Genomic DNA, 21,515 nt, shown 5'->3' with positions numbered 1-21,515 from the left:
AATGCCTTAACTGTTTGCTTTTAAAAAAATATGTAGATTTATTTTTTCATTTTAAAACTTATAGTCTAGACAACTAACTGGCCTTAAATTTTTCTGATATACAAATAAAGTAAGAAAGAGAGCACATTTCACTAACACTCATGGTGAAGTGTCCACCAATGATGGTGAAGGAGGTACACATGTAAACTCCAGTCTGACCAATGACCAACAGAATTTGTCCAGCTGCATGTCTCTATCGGGCACAAACTCCAGCTCCCGCATCTGTATCATGCCCACCACCACCGTCACCGTGGCAACACTGAAAAATGGAATCTTATCATTCACACTGTTACAAAAAATATACTCCAATATATATATATATATATATATATATATATATATATATATATATATATATATATATATATATATATATATATATATATATATATATATATATATATAATGGATTACTATTCCCAACGTTAAAAATTCTTTAGCTAATCTTACTTTGATATTTTGCATCCAATATTAACTACAATTTTTTCCTATGACATTTTCCAACTACACTTAAAGCCTTTCACTGTGAAACAAAACAATTAGAAGCATCAGAAGCAATGCATGCAGTCTCCTTTATAACCATCTACAAGACGTAGAGTTGGCATTGAAAAAGAATACATTTTGCAATTTCTTCCCAGTTCTAAGACTGGATGTGGCTGTAGAACGAATAAAGATGTCTTGAGAGTGACTGGATAATTAAAATCCCCCATAATTATGCAATTATTAACGCAACAAATGTCCGCAATAAGGTCATAAAGTTTTTTTGTCCGTAGCAGGTGACTGGACTAGAGGATGATAGACGAGACCTAATGTTATTTTACAATATTTATTTTCTAACTGGATGAAAGTGATGTCTATATTAGCAATGGTTGGGGTCGGGAGTAAATGAGGATGAAGATTGGCTTCCCTATGTTAAGGTGTTAGTTTTCATATTTATTGAGAGAGAGAGAGAGAGAGAGAGAGAGAGAGAGAGAGAGAGAGAGAGAGAGAGAGAGAGAGAGAGAGAGAGAGAGAGAGAGAATCAAGCCATTTGAAGTACATTTTTAGTCCCTTTATTTACACCATATTGCCTCTCTCTCTCTCTCTCTCTCTCTCTCTCTCTCTCTCTCTCTCTCTCTCTCTCTCTCTCTCTCTCTCAATAAATATGAAAACTAACACATTAACATAGGGAAGCTAATTTTAAAGACTCCTTTAATGAAGCAGTAGTCTGACCCCCCTCTGCTCTCTCTCTCTCTCTCTCTCTCTCTCTCTCTCTCTCTCTCTCTCTCTCTCTCTCTCTCTCTCTCTCTCAGGTGGAGTTGGCAAGGTACCACCTCTGCCCCCTGCCAATGTCTCTCATGACTTCAAGACGCCTCACTCTAACCTAACTTAATCTCACCTCACCTAATCTAACCTAACCTCACCTAACATAATCTAACCAAATCTCACCTCACCTCACCTAATCTAACCTAACCTCACCTCCTCTCATCTAACCTAATAATTCCTCACCTAATCTAACTTAACTTCTTCACTTTTGCTAGTTTAACCTAATGCAACCTTTGCTAACTCAATTACCTTAACTAACCTAATTAATGTACTATAACTTAACATGATCTAATGTAACCTATGTCATCCTAATCTTGCTTTAGTTTCATCTAATCTAATCTAACCTATGCAAGTTAATGTAAATTCATCTAATATAAACTAAACTATGCTAGTCTAACCTATCCTTAACTTACCTAGCCTAACGCACTATCTTAACCTAACCTAACCCTTACTTAGCCTTACAATCTAACACACTTCAACTTACATAGCCTAACCTAATATCGCCTATTCTTAACTAACCTCACCTAAACCTTACCGACACTAACTTAAAACCTACCTATGCTTACATCACTTCTATATCCTCATCCTCCTCCTCTTCCTCTTCCTTAACACACAGTGACTCAGCGAAGCCGTCAAGAAAACACGTAATTTCTGAATACTATCTTTAAGAGGTCCACCCAGTCATCCCTCTTCTCTTTCCTGACCCCCATCCTCCCTTCTTTCCTCACGTGTCTCTCCCTCCCTACACACACACACACACACACACACACACACACACACACAGAGGGTCTCACAAGGGTAATACACACATACATACGGACACTGACCCACCACACACACCCAACCAGTCACCCACACCCACCCACATACGTGTACACACGGACGCACACCTCAGCCTGTCACCCTTACGTCAAACAGCTTACACCCTTCTATTCCCTCTCACTCATCCATCACACATCCCATTGTCTCTCTCATCTTCTATTCTGTTACTTAACCAATTAACGCTCCCCAACCTACTCCCAGTCCCGCTAGCCGGCGGGTTACTCTCTCATTAGGAGCATGACCCTAAAAAAATAAGTCACATGGCGCGGTCAGAGAGAGCTAGCCCTGCCCTGGTCTGCCTACGCGAACCAAAAGCGTTTGTTTGGGTAAGATTTAAAGGGACGAAGGTTTAAAGGGCCAGTCTCTGCGTGGGGTGTGTTTGGTGAAATGCTGAATACTCACGCCTGGTTCGTCATACACCCACAAGGACAGGCACAGTTCACTCCTCCATGACACACACACACACACACACACACATATATACACAAAAACACTAACTAGTAACTCTACCTTTAGTTTCGTCTGCTGCGTTCCAGCAAAAAAAAAAAAAAAAAAAAAAAAAAAAAATCAAAATATTCCTCCATTACTAATGTAACTCACATTCCCTGGTGGTATACTTCCCTCGGAACACCCATATTTTAAAGAGCTTTTTATCCACCATATGTGTCTCAGTTAACTCTGATCTTGGCTGGAAATTAAACTATATTGTATGATATCAGTGTGGTCATCTTGAGGTCCCGGATGAAATGGCGGGCTGGGATTGGCTGTTCACGACCCGTTGTCATGGTGATGGTAGACGCCATTCAGTTGACAGCTCATTTTTTCTCGCTATTGAAAGGAGTTTATTAGAGCGTAACTGAAGCGTGTAAAGGCATGATTCCGCACCATACTGTTAAGATATTGTAGTTCTGAAGTGTTCCTAGGGTTAGTAAGCTTGGGTAAGGAGTATAACACAATTTAGATGGTGTTTAGATGGTGTGAAGAGCGGGTGTGTCCGCGCTAGATTCAAGGCCAATTCCAACCTCTGATATGATTGCGTACTAGACTGTTAAGATATTGTAGTAAGGAAGTATTTGTGGGGTTAATAAGCTTGGGTAAAGGTGAAGTTCGTTTTCATGGATTAATCTGCCCCTCCTAGCTGGAGGAGGAGGAGGAGGAGGAGGAGGAGGAAGAGTACAATAATTATACTTGGCACAGCCACACTTTTCTCTCATTTTATATATATATATATATATATATATATATATATATATATATATATATATATATATATATATATATATATATGTATATATATATGTATATATATATATATATATATATATATATATATATATATATATATATATATATATATATATATATATATATATATATGTATATATATATATGTATATATATATATATATGTATATATAATATATGTATATATATATATATATGTATATATATATATATATATATATAGATATATATATATATATATATATATATATATATATATATATAATATATATATATATATATATATATATATATATATATATATATATATATATATATATACGTCAGAAAAGTGGCCTCCCAAAGTTTGGTGTGTATTTGAACGAAGTGTAAGAAGTAACAATGACGTTGAAGGATGGCATTACAGACTTAATATGAAAGCACGTCAAGGCCAACTGAACTTCTATACTTTAATAACCCTACTACACACACAGGCTAGACTTGTAACGCTTCATGTAAAGTTTATAAATGATGGAAAGGTGTTGCGTCACCGAAAAGATAAATATACAAAACAACATGGACGACTATTCCTGCTTTGGGAGGAATTTTCTCTGGGCACTAGAACAACAAAAAGCTTACTGAAAGCTGCCTCTCATCATATTGCTGTGAATATGTAATGACTTGATTTTTCATGAAATACTCTAGTTTTATTGTCTTAAAATTTGGTGTATTTCAGAATACTGGCCTCCTATTGGCTCATTTCAGCTAGCGGTCTTGTTAGGATTTGGAAAGGAGTGTTTCATCTCCTTCTTCGTCTTTTTTTCAATGGTGTAATGGCTAGGCGCGGCGTGTGGACGTCCAGTGATTCCGTGTGGTGCGTGAGAACAGGTTGGTGGGACACAAGCCGGGGATATATATCACAAATGTGTGAAGCACTCTTCTCTGTGCAATAGTTTATGATGGTTTGAATCTAACAAGTGTGTGAAGCACTCTTCTCTGTCCGATAGTTTATGATGGTTTGAATCTAACAAGTGTGTGAAGCACTCTTCTCTGTCCGAGTTCAAGTTGGTTAGGCCGTGATCCCTTTAGGCCGAGAGTCATTTAGGCCGTGATCCCTTTAGGTCGAGAGTCGTTTAGGCCGTGGTCCTTAAACTCATTGTTGCAAACCCTGTGCTGCCATTCTTGACAATGGTCACACTGCAAAGCATGGTCACACTGCAAAGCATGCTGGTTGAATCGTACACGTCGAGAGCAAACAACACGAGGAAATTTGGTAGGCATCCTGAGCGATGAGGTGTGAGGGAATAACGAATACGCAGAATTTGACTTCAACACATCAACTAAGTAAGCAAGACAGTGTTTTGACACTTTAGAAATTATATGTTTCGAATTTAGTAATATTTTGAATTAACTAATTGAGACAGTGTTTCAAAATTAGTATGTAGGTTTCGTAATTGTAATTGCACTTGTACGGACACGGCAAGGTTTGCTGTGCGACACAGGTGTGAGAGGTGGCAGGGACAGGAAATGTGATAATGGTGTATCTTGAGCTGATTAATGGCAGCTGTGAAACCCGGTATTTTCAATGACTGGGTTTCGTGCACTTCCTGCAGTACCTCATAAAACGATTAATATGTGTGTATGTACGCTACGGAACATAGTTTCCACTGCATATAGGTCTCTTCCACTGTATATAGGTCTCTTCCACTGTATATAGGTCTCTTCCATTTATTATCTTTATTTTATGGAGGTATCGATCTCTCGATACATTATCAAGAGTATCAATAAAACTCATTAGCATGCAATCACGTCACACTTCTCGCCTCCACAGTAGTCCTCCAGCATCGACTGCACTATAAAAACTATAAAAAGGATCTCAGTATTACGGCCTAAACGACCCACGGCCTACAGAGTCGCGGCCTAAACGACTCTCGGCGTAAAGGGATCCACGGCCTAAACGACTCTCGGCCTAGAGTGCTCACGGCCGAAACGACCTGCTCCCCTCTGTGCGATAGTTTATGATGGTTTGAATTTAACAACTGTAGTGATAATACACGTTCATACGTGAAGCCACGTTGCAGCTTGGACATTTTTTTTTTCCCACGCTCAAATGAAGCGGTTACTGATTCGTGATTAAAGAGATAATTAGCTCGTGTATTGCTTACATGTAGTTTTACAGTGAAATTTTTTACCTAATTTGGTTGGGGACATTTCTTTATTAATAATTAACAAAAGAAAAAATAACAAATGGAATCAATGAAATTACAGGATTTGCTAGAGTGGTTGTTATATGGACGTAATGAGTGTAGCACTGTACACACTCACGGTAGTCACGGTTTAGGGTTGTGGGGGGCGGGGGAGGGGGGGGCTGGACAAGGATCATGTATGAAAAGTGGGCAATGACCAGAAAAAGTTTGGGAACCACTGCTCCTAAACTATTAACTACTTAGGCTACTACTGCTACTTATACTACTACTACTACTACTACCTACTATTACTGCTACTCTGCTTCTCTTTGATATGGGGCTCTCGTATTCCAGCTAAGTTTGAGAGAGAGAGAGAGAGAGAGAGAGAGAGAGAGATATTATATATATATATATATATATATATAATATATATATATATATATATATATATATATATATATATATATATATATATATATATATATATATATATATATATATATATATATACGAGTATATATATATATATATATATATATATATATTATATATATATATATATATATATATATATATATATATATATATATATATATATATATATATATAATATATATATATATATATATATTCCACCTGTTAATAATGTAGAAATGTTAATCTGTTACTAGAACTGTAAAAACACCATTGAAAACCCGTGGCACTTCAACTAGTGCCTTTGGAACGCAGGAATATTGTTAATCTGTCACAAGAACCGTAAAAACACCCTTGAAAATCGCTTCTCTCTCTCTCTCTCTCTCTCTCTCTCTCTCTCTCTCTCTCTCTCTCAGAAAACAAGAGGGATACAAGGAGCAGGGGAGGATAGGGGAGAGGGAAGAGGAAAAGAGAGACGGAAATTGGGAGAAGAGTAGGGAAGAAGGAAGGAAACCAGATAAATATACAGAGAGAGAGAGAGAGAGAGAGAGAGAGAGAGAGAGAGAGAGGAAGAAACAGACGCACTGGTATTAGCGGAGCGGGTGCCGTGACATCAGGCCTTGACTCCGCCTCCCTGCCGCCGGCCACAGTACTGTACGTGCGTTATAGCACCAATATGCCCATATGTGCAGATCTTACTTGGCAACAAACTGAATTTCTAAATAGAAGCCTTCTTACGTGATACATTTTAGGCATCTGAAGTTACAGTAGTGCAGGTTGTGGTTGATGGGGATAGCGGGAAGCCAGGAGTCAGGTTAACGGGGCTGCCGATAGTCTGTGGAGTCGCGCGTGCTTTCCAGTCTCAACTGTATTTTTTATCAAGGTCGTGTGGCGGTGTCTGTTGTACTAGTTATGCCTAATAGACTTGAAGTTATAAATTTAATCCATTGCAAGAGTAAGAAATATGAAAAAGGCATAAAAGGAGAGAACAATGAGTCGGTTTTAAGGTGCATTGGTAACGTAACACCCGCAAGGAGGGGGGGAAGAGGGCGGTTTTTACTATCCTTCACACGAAACCAAACTGATGTGGCGCCTGACGGATAAACAAAGCCTGTTCTAACACCCACCGTGGCCCTAAACATAAAATTGTTTACTCATACACACATATAAACACATTATTTAGTGAACTTTAATAACAAAAGGATAAAAAAATAGCAAATATATAACGTCCACAGCGTCCCACATGAAATTCAAAGAACCGAGCGAAACGTTCAGTAATGAAAAATTCCTGCTGGCTGGCTAAGCAACTTAATTTATGAAGTTCTGTTGGCTATTTAGGGGCTTTGGTGTGGTCACAAGAAGAGGAGGATCATTTTCTCCTATACCAAATAATGGAGAGTTTTGAGCCTCTTAAAAGCAAGCGAAAGGGCGGAGCAACGCGGGTTGGAGGGGGCGGAGCCTAGCCTATGGGATGTTTTCGTTGCTTCATTTTCGCGTTATTGGCTTTTAATTTCGCGTACTTGTTGTTTCTTTTACTTTCTTCGTGTTTATTTACTTAGTGCTGAATGACGCATTATATCTGAGAGGAGGATGAACTAACAGAAGCGAAGTATTTCATTAATACACCACTATAGATGTGCGTCTCTCTCTCTCTCTCTCTCTCTCTCTCTCTCTCTCTCTCTCTCTCCTCTCTCTCTCTCTCTCTCTGTATATCGTATAGCTACACTTACACGTAAAATAACTCATCATAACAGTAACTACCCTTGTAATAGCTTTACTTTGGGACCGGTGGGTGAGGAGGCGTTACTGCTTCTCTAGCCTGACTGGTGACTGACGGGTGAGAAGCGAGCAGTGACGAGACGAAGACAGGAATGTGGTAAGAGTGGCAGGAAAATTACAAGGGATTTCAAACATTATTTCTCGAGGTCCTTCATATTAAATTTTGCCGTACTATCACATCACCTGATAGCACATGAGACAACAACAGTGCGAAACCAGGGCAAGAAAGGCTATTCACTCTACAGTTATTGTTGTTCCTGGAGAAGCGTAAATACATGCTAGGATTTTTTTTTTTTTTTTATGTATGAGTGGACACTGGCCAAGGGCAACAAAAATCCAATAAAAAAATGCCCACTGAAATGCCGAGTCCCATAAAAGGGTCAAAGCAGTAGTTAAAAATTGTTGAATAAGTGTCTTGAAACCTCCCTCTTGAAGGAATTCAAGTCATAGGTAGGTGGAAATACAGAAGCAGGCAGGGAGTTCCAGAGTTTACCAGAGAAAGGGATGAATGATTGAGAATACTGGTTAACTCTTGCGTTAGAGAGGTGGACAGAATAGGGGTGAGAGAAAGAAGAAAGTCTTGTGCAGCGAGGCCGCGGGAGGAAGGGAGGCATGCAGTTAGCGAGATCAGAAGAGCAGTTAGCATGAAAAAATAGCGGTAGAAGACAGCTACTTCACCTCTGGAGCCAGCACGCCCTCGTACACGCCCGCCCCGCCCAGGGTGAGTGTGGCGGGAGAGAGAGAGAGAGAGAGAGAGAGAGAGGGAGAGGGAGAGAGAGAGAGAGAGAGAGAGGAGAGAGGAGAGAGAGAGAGAGAGAGAGAGAATGCATGCATGCATACACACACACACACACACACACACACACACACACACACACACACACACACACACACACACACACACACACATACACACGTTTTAAACATTCGTGACCACATCTCAGTACTTCCATTCGTCCGTCAATCTGGAACTCTTGACCACACACTCACTCACTCACTCGCTGCTGGTCTGTGTTAACCTCCTTCGTCATCACACGTTACGCTACTGGCTAAGTCATACGCCTCTCTGCTGCCCCCAAGAGGACCCCGCGCTTCATCGCCGTCCACAGGTGAGTGAAATCTTGCTTCCAATGGCTAAATTTAGTAAACAAACAACGCCAATTTGTATCCCTGTGGCTCCTTGACCCCCCCCCATTCACCCCCATGCTGGAGCTGCCTCCCCGCCCCGTCCCCAGCCCCAACTCTCCGCTGACGTACAGTTAGTACTGATAAGATCCCCATGAGAGCCACCAGTGCTTCATTTAAGGTGGCTAAAGCTCTATATGGCTCGGCTTTTTAAATATGATAGAAAAACCCTGAAGATTAGTGGAGGAGGACAGGGCATTCAGTAACCTGGCCCAGACCCCTGAGTCAGTGGCCAGGGTGACGAAGCGGTGCGACGGGTGACCTGACGGTGACCTGACCTGTACTTCTGGGACAGTCTTCACAGCCTCCCCCTCACGTGACCAATGAGACTCACTGGACAGACTCACTCTTCTCAACACACACACAACAGAAGGGTTAATTTGGAGATTTTTCACCATTCTAACATTTTTGGGGGGCAAAACAGCATTTTTTTAGTAGATTTTGATGTGCTTTGAATGAATCTAGTAGCTGTTTCCATCATAAATAATTTTTGATCTATTTCTATATACCCATAACCCCATCTCCCCTCTCCCCCCCCAACACACACACACACACACACACACACACACACACACACACACACACACACACACACACACACACACACACACATACACACACACACACACACACACACACACACACACACACATACACACACACACACACACACACACACACACACACATTATAACAGCAGCAGCCTACACCCCGACTCTGCCCATCGCTGGTCCCAGGAGATTCCCGGCCTCTGCCTTTATACTTAAGGACAATATCCTAAGCAAGATGAATAATCAGATCAGCCAGGCAGACGGCCAAGACAACGCTGGCTTGTAAGTTTCTCTTTCCCTCGAACCCCAGGTCGTGAGCCGCAGCCCTTACCACTGCACCACCCCGTCTCTTTGCCCTAAATAATACACAAACCATGCAGGGATCAATAAAAACGAGGGAGGAAGGTGGTACGAAATCAACTCTGAGATTACTAGACAGTCATGACACACGAGCCTTTGTTGGGATGTCTACGTGCTGGTGGCTTCCTTCTTTCCTTCCTTTTTTTCTCCATGGTGACCTCTCTCTCTCTCTCTCTCTCTCTCTCTCCTCTCTCTCTCTCTCTCTCTCTCTCTCTCTCTCTCTCTTTTGAGGCGGCACTTCCTCATTCACCCTTCACCTCGCTTCCCATCATTTCCTTCCCCCACCAGCCAGGCAACCAGCCGCACCCCTTTTATCATCTCGCCCACCACCACCACCACCACCGCCGCTGCCGCCTCGTCTCCCTCCCTCACTCCCTCCCTCCCTCTCCCCACTCACTCCCTTACTCTCGACTCCCACGCCCTCCATTGATTTCTCCTTCGTTTCTGAGTGAATGGTGTCAGCCTACGAGGAGGGTGACCGTCGATAATTTGAGTCTCCTTGCACATTTCACCAACACTCAATACCATTTATTCTTCCTCGTTCTCCTCCTCCTTCTTCTCCTTAGATTTTTCGTCAACACTGTCACTATCATATAATCCTTCTCCTTCTTCTTTTTCTTCTTTTCGTTCTCTTGCGCCTTCATCTCCTTCTCCTCTTCATCAACTTCTCCTCAATTCCTCCTTCTTCTCTTTCTCCTGCCCCTCCACCTGCTTCTGATCCTCCTCCTCCTCCTTCTCCTGCCCTTCCTCGTCCTTCTTTTCTACTGCTTCATAAAGGTGTTACTCTTCGTTTTTTTTTCTCTCCTTTCCCCCTATCTCTTTTATTTTCGTTAATCTATTATATATCTCCTTTAATTTTGTTTTTCTGCTTCTCCTTTCTATTCCTTTTACCATTCCTACTGCTACTACTACCACCACTACTACTACTACTACTACTACTACTACTACTACTACTACTACTACTACTACTACTACTACTACTACTCGTACTTGTATTCTTCCTCTCCTTTACGTATTGTATTTATAATTTTATCATTCTGTAAATATATTCCAAGTTGTGCCTTTTTTATTTAGTCTCTCTCTCTCTCTCTCTCTCTCTCTCCCTCTCTCTCTCTCTCTCTCTCTCTCTCTCTGGATTGGTTAGTGGAGACTATTACAGTTTCAAATTGAACTTTCTTCCTCTCCTTTACTCTCCCTTGTCCTCTCATTTCGCTTCCCCTTCCCCGAAGTAATGACATCAAGAAAGAGACGAATATTGCAAGCGTACATGAATCTCGTCTTTTTCCCCCCCGCGACAGAGAGAGAGAGAGAGAGGGAGAGAGAGAGAGAGAGAGAGAGAGGAGAGAGAGAGAGAGAGAGAGAGAGAGAGAGAGAGAGAGAGAGAGAGAGAGAGGAGAGAGAGAGAGAGAGAGTGTGTTTTTGTGTATTCCTCAGAAGGTTAAATAATGTAATCTTATGGAATCAAGTTCCACCTATGTCTCTTTTCTCCCTGGAGAGACTGAGTACGCTTCTCTCTCTCTCTCTCTCTCTTCTCTCTCCTCTCTCTCTCTCTCTCTCTCTCTCTCTCTCTCTCTCTCTCTCTGGTTCAATACACTCTCACCACTCAATGTTCTCTTTTGCCACAACCAATCTCTACACACTCATATTCCATCCCCTCAACTCGCCTCACGCTCTTGCTCTTCCTTCATTCCTCGCTACATGCTTCCCAGCACGCCTCCCCCCTCCTTTTCTTTTCACCCACCCTCTCTCCACTCTCTCCACTCCCTCCACATTTCCCTTCCCCACAATTCTAGTTCCAGCTCTCTCTCTCTCTCTCTCTCTCTCTCTCTCTCTCTCTCTCTCTCTCTCTCTCTCTCTCCTCTCTCTCTCTCTCTCTCTCTCTCTCTCTCAAATTCACGCGAGCCTAAGTGGTTCATTTAAAAGCTTCATTTGGGGTTTTCTTGCACTTATCATTCCTTTGGTGAGTGGAGCGAGGGAGGAGGAGAAGCATACCTAGTCTTGGGGAGAGTCAACCAAGAGGCTCCTTAGCACAACCCAGAGTGGAGTATTTTTTTTTTTCGTCTTTTCATTTTTACATGAAAGGGGAGTTTTGGTGATGACTATAAAACGTGCAAGGAAGAAAAAACAATAATGTCGCTTAATTTGCTCCTTGGTAGGAAAGTTTGTAGGTACGCAAGGGAGGAGGCAAGAAAGGAAAGAAAGGGTTAATTTAACTGGACGTATTTTGATGGAGATGCAGAAAAAAAAAAACACACACACACAAAGGAAGAACAAGCATCAGGAGATAATTGCATTCGTTTTTATGAAGCTCTTTGTTCTTATAGTTATTTAAATCATAAGTATGCGGAAGACAATTGTAGATGGAGATTTTTTTTTTCGTGTGTGCTGCGGACAGGTGACATGGATGAGGTGAAAGTTTAAAGGTAAGGGAAAGGAATATGCTAGAAAATGAGTGAAATCTGCTCTTCTCTACACGTATAGATGAAAAGAGAAAAAAGAATAATATAGTGTAGATAACATGAAGCAGGAATTATGTAGCAGTTTTACAAAGTATTTATGACGATATTACGCAAAATAAATCATACAAAAACTGCAGTAGCTCCATTTATCACATTTTCGCGGACAGTACGGAGGTCTTAACATAGAGCAATTCATTAGACCATCAACTTCCATTCGAATTACGAACACGAGATTCATTGGCGTTTGTGACATGACAACCGGGAAGACAGTGAGGTAGTAAAATATTGCAAAAATCAGAGAACAGTCAGATTCCGCCAGTGAAGGATTCTGTTTCACGTTCCGTCATACAAAGCCGATTAGTGTTGCCGTGATCGCCTCGCCTCATTACCAACCCAGGCATGCCACACCCCCAATCCCTTCCCGGCAGCGTCTCGTACTCCCTCTCCCCTCTGTGCTAAAGGCTTGTCATCGGACATTCGCGCTCTTTGTTAGCTCATAATTAAAATGCGGGTAAATATTATGCTTTTTATGTGTGTAAATGATGGTAATATGTTTTAAATGACAAAATCTAACTTGTGTGTTTACGAGTAGATGTAACTTTATTTAATTCAGATTTGATAATGTGGATGCTGTTTTTTTTGTGTGTGGCTAAGCTGTCGTTTATATTGTTGTTGTTTTTGTTGTTGTTGTTGTTCTAGTTGTTATTATTATTATTATTATTATTATTATTATTATTATTATTATTATTATTATTATTATTATTATTACTATTATTATTACTATTATTATTATTATTATCATCATCATTACTATTATTATTATTCTTGATCTTGTTCTTCTTGTTCTAAACCTTTTTTTCTTCATGTTCCTCTTATCATTACTTATCTCCTCCACCACCACCACCACCCTCAGCAAGCAGGACACATGAGCCAGCCGTTCGTTCACCCGCATACTGGCGTGAAGCATCATTCGTAGAGAGCCCAGTAATGACTATCGCTGGCATACCTAAGGAGATCAGTCGACCCTAGATACATTCTTATTCTTGACTGGCTCAGTACAGACTCGTTGGTTTAGCCTTAATACAGTGAGGAGACCTTGTGGATTTGTGGCGGTGAGTAGGGAGAGGACGTCTGTATTAAAAAAGCAGTGGTCAATATAGTTTTAAGTGTCACTAGTATCTAAACACACTAAGCCATACTACAAGATCACTTTCACTTTTTTTTCCCTCTTGCTATTCACTGCTGCCGATCCTTTCATTCTCCTCGGTGTTGTAGTCTTTCTTTCGTAACATTCAGACCCCTGTAAACATGTTTGCTTGCACACACACACACACACACACACACACACACACACATCGTATATGAAAGAGAAAAAAAGAAGATTGCGTTTTCCCTTTTCTTCTTGGCTACGAAAGGAAGACAATTGCAAAGTTAAGTGTTTAAAAAAATGGCATTATCGTAACTCAGTCCTCCTCCTGCCCACTTAGCACACTGGCATTCAAACTGAAGCCCATACCGTTCAGAGTCCTGGCGCCGGCATTTGTCAATATCTTTACTCTCCCACCCGCTCCTCCACTCTCCACTAACTAGTAAACTTCGAAAAGTATTGGGTCGCTCTATTTTCCCTGCTTTCCACGCCCTCAGCCCCACACGGGAAGCACCAGGTGATCCGGGGAACTGCAGTGTATCAGGACTGAGATTCTTCCTCCCAAAGTAAATTTTAGTGTGGTGTGTGATAGATATCTTGGTTTATTCTCGGCACTAGTTACGTTTAATTGCGTGAATAAAGACCCATGATCTTACAATTTTAAGTTGATTGATATATCAATAAACCTCCACACCACGGTGCTCCAGCCTTTGTCTCCGCCACCTACGCCACTCAGCCCCACGAGGCGCATGCTATCTGCTACCCTAAGCGCGCACACACACACACACACACACACACACACACACACACACAACTTTGGGGTCTTGTTCTATTCAATCCCGTTCTTCCACAAATAGTTCAGTGTCAGTCGTAGTGTGTAGCTCAGCAGATACAGTCGTTATAGACCAATAAGTCTCCCTGTATCTGTTCTTCCTATCTGATTCGTACTTATCTTGAGGCAGGTTATCCTCAGCAACACTGGTCAAAGGCCTTCTCCCCTGCACTTCACAAAAATAATAGAATAATATTAGCCTCTTTTGGATAAAGCACACACACACACACACACACACACACACACACACACACACACACACACACACACCTCTGTCAGACCACAAATGGTGGCGACCCGTCCTAGACACCCTCGGCCTGGGTTGTACCTCTGTTCGCTCCGCCACCAGACGCGCCACAGCACCTGGCTCGCCTCGCGCCGCACGGGTCGTCACGCTGTCCCGTGAGACCACCTGCCTCGCTGGCGGGTTTTAATCAAGGGACTAATTTTCTCAAAACGTGAGGGATATTATGTGTTCCTCTGTGGATTGATACGAAAAACCCAGTGTTGTTTGGTGCCTAGCATTCAGAAATATCAGCAATTAACGTACCACCTATGATGAAATGTGCATGATTGTGTGTGTGTTTTGCCATTTTTTACTGTTGAAGTGTGATTCAAATATCCGTACATCGTTCCGTGAGCTGAGTGGACATATGCACCATTCTTCCATAACGACAGTTAATTCAAATGACGGAAGTTAGTGTGTGACAAATTGAATTACCAAATACAAAAATTCAAGTCAACCTAAATTGGGAGGATGTCCTGCTTGGCCAACTTGCAGCGTGCTGAATGTGTGCAGACCTCGATGTGCTGAGTGCGCGTCAGGGACGCGGTGTTCCGCGTCCCTGAAATACAACAAGGAGAAAACAAAGCACGCCAAGACACTGTTCACCTGGGTCAGATCCTACTGTGGCGCGGGAGTCAGTCAGTCAGTCAGTCAGTGAGTTTGTGTACACCTCAGCTGTGAATGAATCATGTAAAATATAATTTCTTTCAGGGTTGTGCAAACAATGTAAATCTTTCTGCGTGGCGAAATGGTGAGATAAGTCAATGAAGTCCATTGACAGCAGCTAAATGAGGAGGGTTTATTAAATAATGACGCTAAATGAGATAATTAAACACGGGGGGCAGACCTTGATTAGTCTGTCGTGTAGCTGTTCCATTTGGCAATAATGAGTGTGCACGTTTTTAGTGTGAAAACAGACAGTGACCCATAGCAAATCCTTACACGCGGGACGACTCCTGCCTTCCACCATCACGTGAGCGCGGACAGAACATCGCACCAGACACGTGGCGACAAAAAAGCTTGAGCTCACAGCCTCAGTGCACGTCGGCAGAGTGCTGAGTCCTATTACCTGCCACGCTGCTCGCCACGCAAACATACTCCCAACGAAAAGAAAGGTCTGGACATGAAATATAACGTGTATTAAAAAAATAATGTTGAAATATATTGTTGAGTCCTCTTTCACGAATCTAGCACTTGTCCTTCCTCAACACATGGGCACTCTCACCATGAAAGCTCGGGAGTAAAAATATAGCACACAAACAAAAAATAATCCAGAAATATGAGTCCAAACCTCTTACGTTGGAGAGTCAGAACGTTAAATTAGCGAATGTAATTTGACTACGCACAACATTGCTCGGGAGAACCTCGGCGTGGGTGAGACACGGCCACCCATAGATCGTAAGTAAGGGGAAGGGGAGGGAAGGAAAGCAGACTGGAGTGGTGAAAGAAGGCGAGGAAGAATTTAAGAGCACTGCCAGCACATGCAAAGTGGAATGCGTGCCACATGCAATGCAAAATTCCACGCAAGTACTCCGGCAACAATCTGACCATAATAGGCTTGGTAAATACAAAGGAAACATGACGTAAGTGCCTCTCGCCCACGAACATCACTTGAAAACTGCTTGACGTGAGAGAGAGAGAGAGGGAGAGAGAGAGAGAGAGAGAGAGAGAGAGAGAGAGAAAGAAAGAGAGAGAGAGAGAGAGAGAGAGAGACTGACACGCACAGCTCGCCAAAGCGGACGGTGAGAAATGGTGTCAGGTGTCTAGCGAATGTGAGGGAGGGAGAGTCGCGAGGAAGCAGTTAATGATTGTGGTCGATAATACAAGTGAGGGAGAACATGAAGGGGAATGCAACATGTACGTAACAAAATGGAGAGAGAGAGAGAGAGAGAGAGAGGGAGAGAGAGAGAGAGAGAGAGAGAGAGAGAGAGAGAGAGAGAGAGAGAGAGAGAGAGAGAGAGAGAGAGAGAGAGTGTTAGAACGCAGACAATTTGACCGCACTCTCTCACCACCACCTTACACACACACACACACACACACACACACACATTATGGCGTGCTGAGATGATGTAACTTACTCCTTCACATGGCTGGGCTGGAGTGCTTTTTGACAAATAATGGTACAGTGGTAGTGCTCTTCATACTCATGCTATCATTTCCTCCTCCTCCTCCTTAACCAGTGCGTCTAGAAATGCTTTATTTTCTTCCACCACCACTAAGCATAGTTTTTTTTTTTTTTGTTATAGTCAGTGTTTATGTATTACTTCCCGTACCGTAGTTATTGGCGGCAGCCTGAGATATTTGGAAGTGGAAGTACAGTGGAGACCCAAAACTCTATCTCAGAACTGCTGCCGCTGAGGTAAAACAGAGTATTTACTACTACTACTACTACTACTACTACTACTACTACTACTACAACTGTTGATAACTATCCTTCTTTGCAGGCATCGTAAGACACAAGACGAGGAGCAAGCAAGATTCACGACGACACAGTTCTTCACATGACTCGTCAACTCACTGACTGCAAAGTGCGTCTGTGCAGAGAAGACAACACGTGTGGTGCCGCCCTCCCGTGACTACTGAGGAGACAGGAAAGAGAAGAAACCAGGAAAGAAACAGCAAGAGGAGGAAGAGGAGGAGGAGGAGAAGGAGGAGGAAGAGGAGGACGACGACGAAAAAGAGTTGGGGATTAAAGGGGAGGAGGACGAACAAGAGGATGTACTGTGGTAAGAGGAGGAGGAGGAAGGCGTAAATAGAATAAAGGAATAAAGAAATACAAAGAAGAGTACGAATGTATAGGGAAGAATAACGAAATATATTGTCAAATCAGGAAAAAAAAAGAAGGAAGAAAAGAAAATATAAAGGGAATAGAAGCAAGAGTAGTGAAGCTTGAGATAGAATAAAAAAAAAGATATGAAGGAGTAATGGTTTATAAGAAGGAGAAAGGAAATATAAGGAAGAATAATGAGAAGTACAGAAGGAAAAGGATATATAATGAAAGAAAATAGCCGTAGATAACGCCTATGAAATTTTACTGGCACACATTTCTTTCCTCCTCTCCTTCGATTATTTTCCAACGTGGCATACCCTTCCCTTAGCTAACCCAGCCATTATCCAAGAGGCAGAGAGGGAGAAGATACAGTGCTCACCTCCTCACCACGCCCTGCAATAAAGAGCAACACCTCCTCCTTCAATGACCTCATCCCAACACATCAAAGACAAACCCACCACCACCACCACCACCACCACCACCCACCACCACCACCACTACCCACCACCACGACCACAACCACCAACCACGACCATAACAATAATAATGACCAAAATCATAGCCCCCTCCACAATTCCCGCCACAGTCAGAGCCGCACAGAGTCACCAGCAGCACCTCCAAGCCAGCTCTCCTTGTCCCAGCGGCAGTCCTCGTCCCCCCTTACCACCACGTCGCCTTCACCAGCACTACCCTCTCCCTCCTCCACGCCACCGCCGCCACTCCAGCACGAGACCACCGCCCTTAACCCTCCGAGGAACGTGCTGCCCCAGGGTGAGAGAGAGAGAGAGAGAGAGAGAGAGAGAGAGAGAGAGAGAGAGAGGAGAGAGAGAGAGAGAGAGAGAGAGAGAGAGAGAGAGAGAGAGAGACTGCTTCAGGTAGTGCTTGTTTTTTTTTTTTTTTATCCATAGCCTCTCTCTCAGTTGAGGGCGAAAGGTCGGATTTGTGTGGGGTGTGGATGGGGTGTGGGGTGGGGGTGTGGGTAGGGTCAGCAGGGATGGTTAGGTTAAGTTGCTGGAGGTGACAGGAGCACGGTGAATTTGGGGAGTAACCGGCATTACGTGGTCCGTCCCCCCTTCTCTATCTCACACACACACACACACACACACACACACACACACACACACACACACACACACACACACACACACACACACACACATACACACACAAAGCCATCAAGAATACATACTACACAATACATAACGGAACCAGGAATCAGTTAAAGCAGTTAAGCCAGAAAATTGTGGAGGCGATCAAAGAGAAGAGTCTCGTTTACAGGGAGCGGGGCATCCGTCACGCGTCACTGGGGAAGAGGAGGAGGAAGAGGAGGAGGGGGAAAGGAAAGAGAGGAAAACCTTCTTTGATATCAGTGAAGGTTCCGTGCCACGTGCAAGTTTGGAAAGAGAGAAGGTTGAGGGAGAAAGGGCGAAAGACAAGGCGGATACACGCTTAATTGTCCCTGTAACATGGTGGCCTCTCGCTAAGCTATGGGATTATCCCCTGCCATAGCCTTGTTCTGTTGACCATGCTGTGTCTTGTAAATGTTGTTGCTGCTGTTACTGATGCTGTTGGTGGTGGTGCTGGTGGTGGTGGTGCTGGTGATGGTTGTGGTGGTGCTGGTGGTGGTTGTGGTGGTGTCTGTTTACGATGAAGGTGTTTTGTGTTTAACGTCTTTTTCTTGTTGTTCCCCGCCAAATTTAAGATAATTTGAATATATAAATACACTGCTATTAATGCTTGTCTTGTCACAGAGGTGAAATAAGACGTGTAAAAACACATCTAAACAACAGCAACAAAACAACAAGCAGTATCAAACAATAATAATATAATACAATATAAAAGTAATCTATTCACGCACACGCAAGTCTTCAGAGAGAGAGAGACTAGAGGAGAGAGAGAGAGAGAGAGAGAGAGAGAGAGAGAGAGAGAGAGAGAGAGAGAGAGAGAGAGAGAGAGAGAGAGAGTGAGGGACTGCGAGGGTCAAAAATCGAGCGAATCACCGTGGAATAAAAGATAATGTTGATATGCATTCAGGGACGTCACTCGCGGAGGGACCGCACGCGAGGGTCACCGGCGAGAAAGAGCCAGCCAGCCAGCCAGCCAACCACACACACACACACACACACACACACACACACACACACACACACACACACACACACACACACACACACACACACAAAGTTAGGAAAACAAATACGAAAGGAAAAAAAAAAGAAAACAAGAGAGAGAGAGAGAGAGAGAGAGAGAGAGAGAGAGAGAGAGAGAGAGAGAGAGAGAGAGAGAGAGAGAGAGAGAGAGAGAGAGAGAGAGAAACACGAAAAATAAGAAGGGAAGGCCAATGATTTCTTTCTCAACGTCAGGCATCGTAAACAATCAGGAGAGAAACAGAAACAAACAGGCAAGGAGACTCAGGTAAACAAGGTCAGGTCAAACACGCCACGAGTCACGGGGCCGATGAGAATGCGATCAAACCACGAAACGAGGCTGACATTGAGAGAAATGCAATGCTGGAAACAAAGAACGGAAAAGAAGGAGGAAGAGGAGAAGGAGGAGGAGGAGGAGGAGGAGGAGGAGGAGGAGGAGGAGGAGGAGGAGGAGGAGGAGGAGGAGTTTTCGTGCCCCTCCCCCTGTCCCCTCCTCCTAGACCTTCAGGTGGCGTAACACACTTGCTTGGGGTACATACAAGAACTCTATGCGTGCTTGCGTGTGTGTGTGTGTGTGTGTGTGTGTGAAGATGGAATAGATAACGGAAAACAAGATGGACAGCTGAGCGCAACCTAATTTGAGGCGCGCGGCGCAACAACGACGTAACCGTGAAATTTGAGATTTCGTGTTTTTGCCTGCTCCGTGTGGTAGAAGCGTGTAAAAGTCTCGTGGTGATGTCGCCAAGTCATATTCGACCATCTAAGCACCTGTACTAAGGCTCAAAGTCGAGCGTAGTGCGGAGAAAATTTCTCTGGACTAACATCTCGAAAGCGGTACAACAACGACGCAACCTGCTCCTCCAGCCTCACGTGCGTATGGCCAATCAGCGGCGCGGTTGCAGCCGCCCGGCGCGGGCGAGCCAATCACAGCACCGCTGCCATGTTTACCAGCGCCGTTGCCATGGTGACAACACACTCACCATGTGCTCATCCACTCTGCCCTTTAACACGCCCGAGCACAGACGCACGCTCGGAAAAAAATTCATAAAAAATTTATTTATGTACCAATCTTCATGAAACTTTCACCTAATACTATGTGTAATAGGCTCTAACACATTATTAACAAATGAAAAACAATATAGGGAAAAAAAAATGATTACCTACGGTATACGCGTTAATTAACGCGTAAGTCATCCACCCAAAATCGTCACCTATTACTTCGAAACCTACATCCCCAAACAGAACTACCCAAGACCTTTCAAATGATGTATAATACTTACTTATTTAAGGTATCCTATTGTGCGCAATCAGTGTTTAACTTTGAGCGCGTTTTTCTCGAAACTTCCATTTCTCGGTTACGTCGTTGTTGCGCCGCGCGCCTCATTTAGCGTAAATCACCGGAAAATATCGCACAACAGCCGAAGCCGAGGAGCAGCAGGACTTCCTCTCTCTCTCTCTCTCTCGTCTCTCTCTCTCTCTCTCTCTCTCTCTCTCTCTCTCTCTCTCTCCCTACTCTCGGCAAGTCGCTTCCGAGCTTGTGCTATCGGGCAAACTTAATTAACAATGCACATATATCTCACAAAATTGGCGATCGATTACGAATTAATTACACGCTACAGTGAGGTGTTTTCTGAAGCATGAACGAAGGTATAGCTCCCGTTCCCTCCTCTTGCTTTGCTCCCTCAAGGCCACACTTTACCAGCCTTATTGAGATGGATAGCCCCGTGAGCCCCATTCGCTTGTTCATCTCCGAGAAGTGCATAATTCCTGCAGCTTGGCCCGGGTAATGTTGCTGGTGGCCTTGCATACTCGTACAGACGCCCACAAACTTTGGGCTTGTCGCGTTATGAGATGGAAAAATATGATGGACGGCGCTTGGTCTTTTTTCTTTTCTTTTCTTTTTTTTTTCTCTTTTTTCTTCTAGTGCTTCAGAACTTACGAACTTTGTGGCAGTCGTGAGAAGTGTCAAAACTCTGAGCTATTGGCGGGCTTGGTTCTCCGTCATTAAC

The 21,515-nt window shown here is 43.1% G+C and overlaps 1 long non-coding RNA gene across 6 annotated transcripts in view; it reads right to left on the bottom strand.

Moving 5' to 3' along the window:
* The window catches only part of LOC135098089 (uncharacterized), a 92,428-nt gene that overhangs the window by 3,843 nt on the left and 67,070 nt on the right, over positions 1-21,515 (bottom strand). For 3 of the 6 annotated variants that reach the window (XR_010266536.1, XR_010266539.1, XR_010266538.1), the window contains one exon: positions 137-298. This is a non-coding gene — a long non-coding RNA (uncharacterized LOC135098089). Of the gene's footprint in view, positions 1-136; positions 299-1,900; positions 1,917-2,568; positions 2,680-2,766; positions 2,782-21,515 lie in introns of those variants that run through there. The other 3 variants (XR_010266540.1, XR_010266537.1, XR_010266541.1) reach the window with 3 other exon arrangements.

This window comes from Scylla paramamosain, unplaced genomic scaffold, assembly GCF_035594125.1.
Source record: "Scylla paramamosain isolate STU-SP2022 unplaced genomic scaffold, ASM3559412v1 Contig44, whole genome shotgun sequence".
Classification (NCBI taxonomy): Eukaryota; Metazoa; Arthropoda; class Malacostraca; order Decapoda; family Portunidae; genus Scylla; species Scylla paramamosain.
The sequence above is the reverse complement of the archived record's forward strand: the minus strand, read 5'-3'. Positions and strand labels throughout refer to the sequence as shown.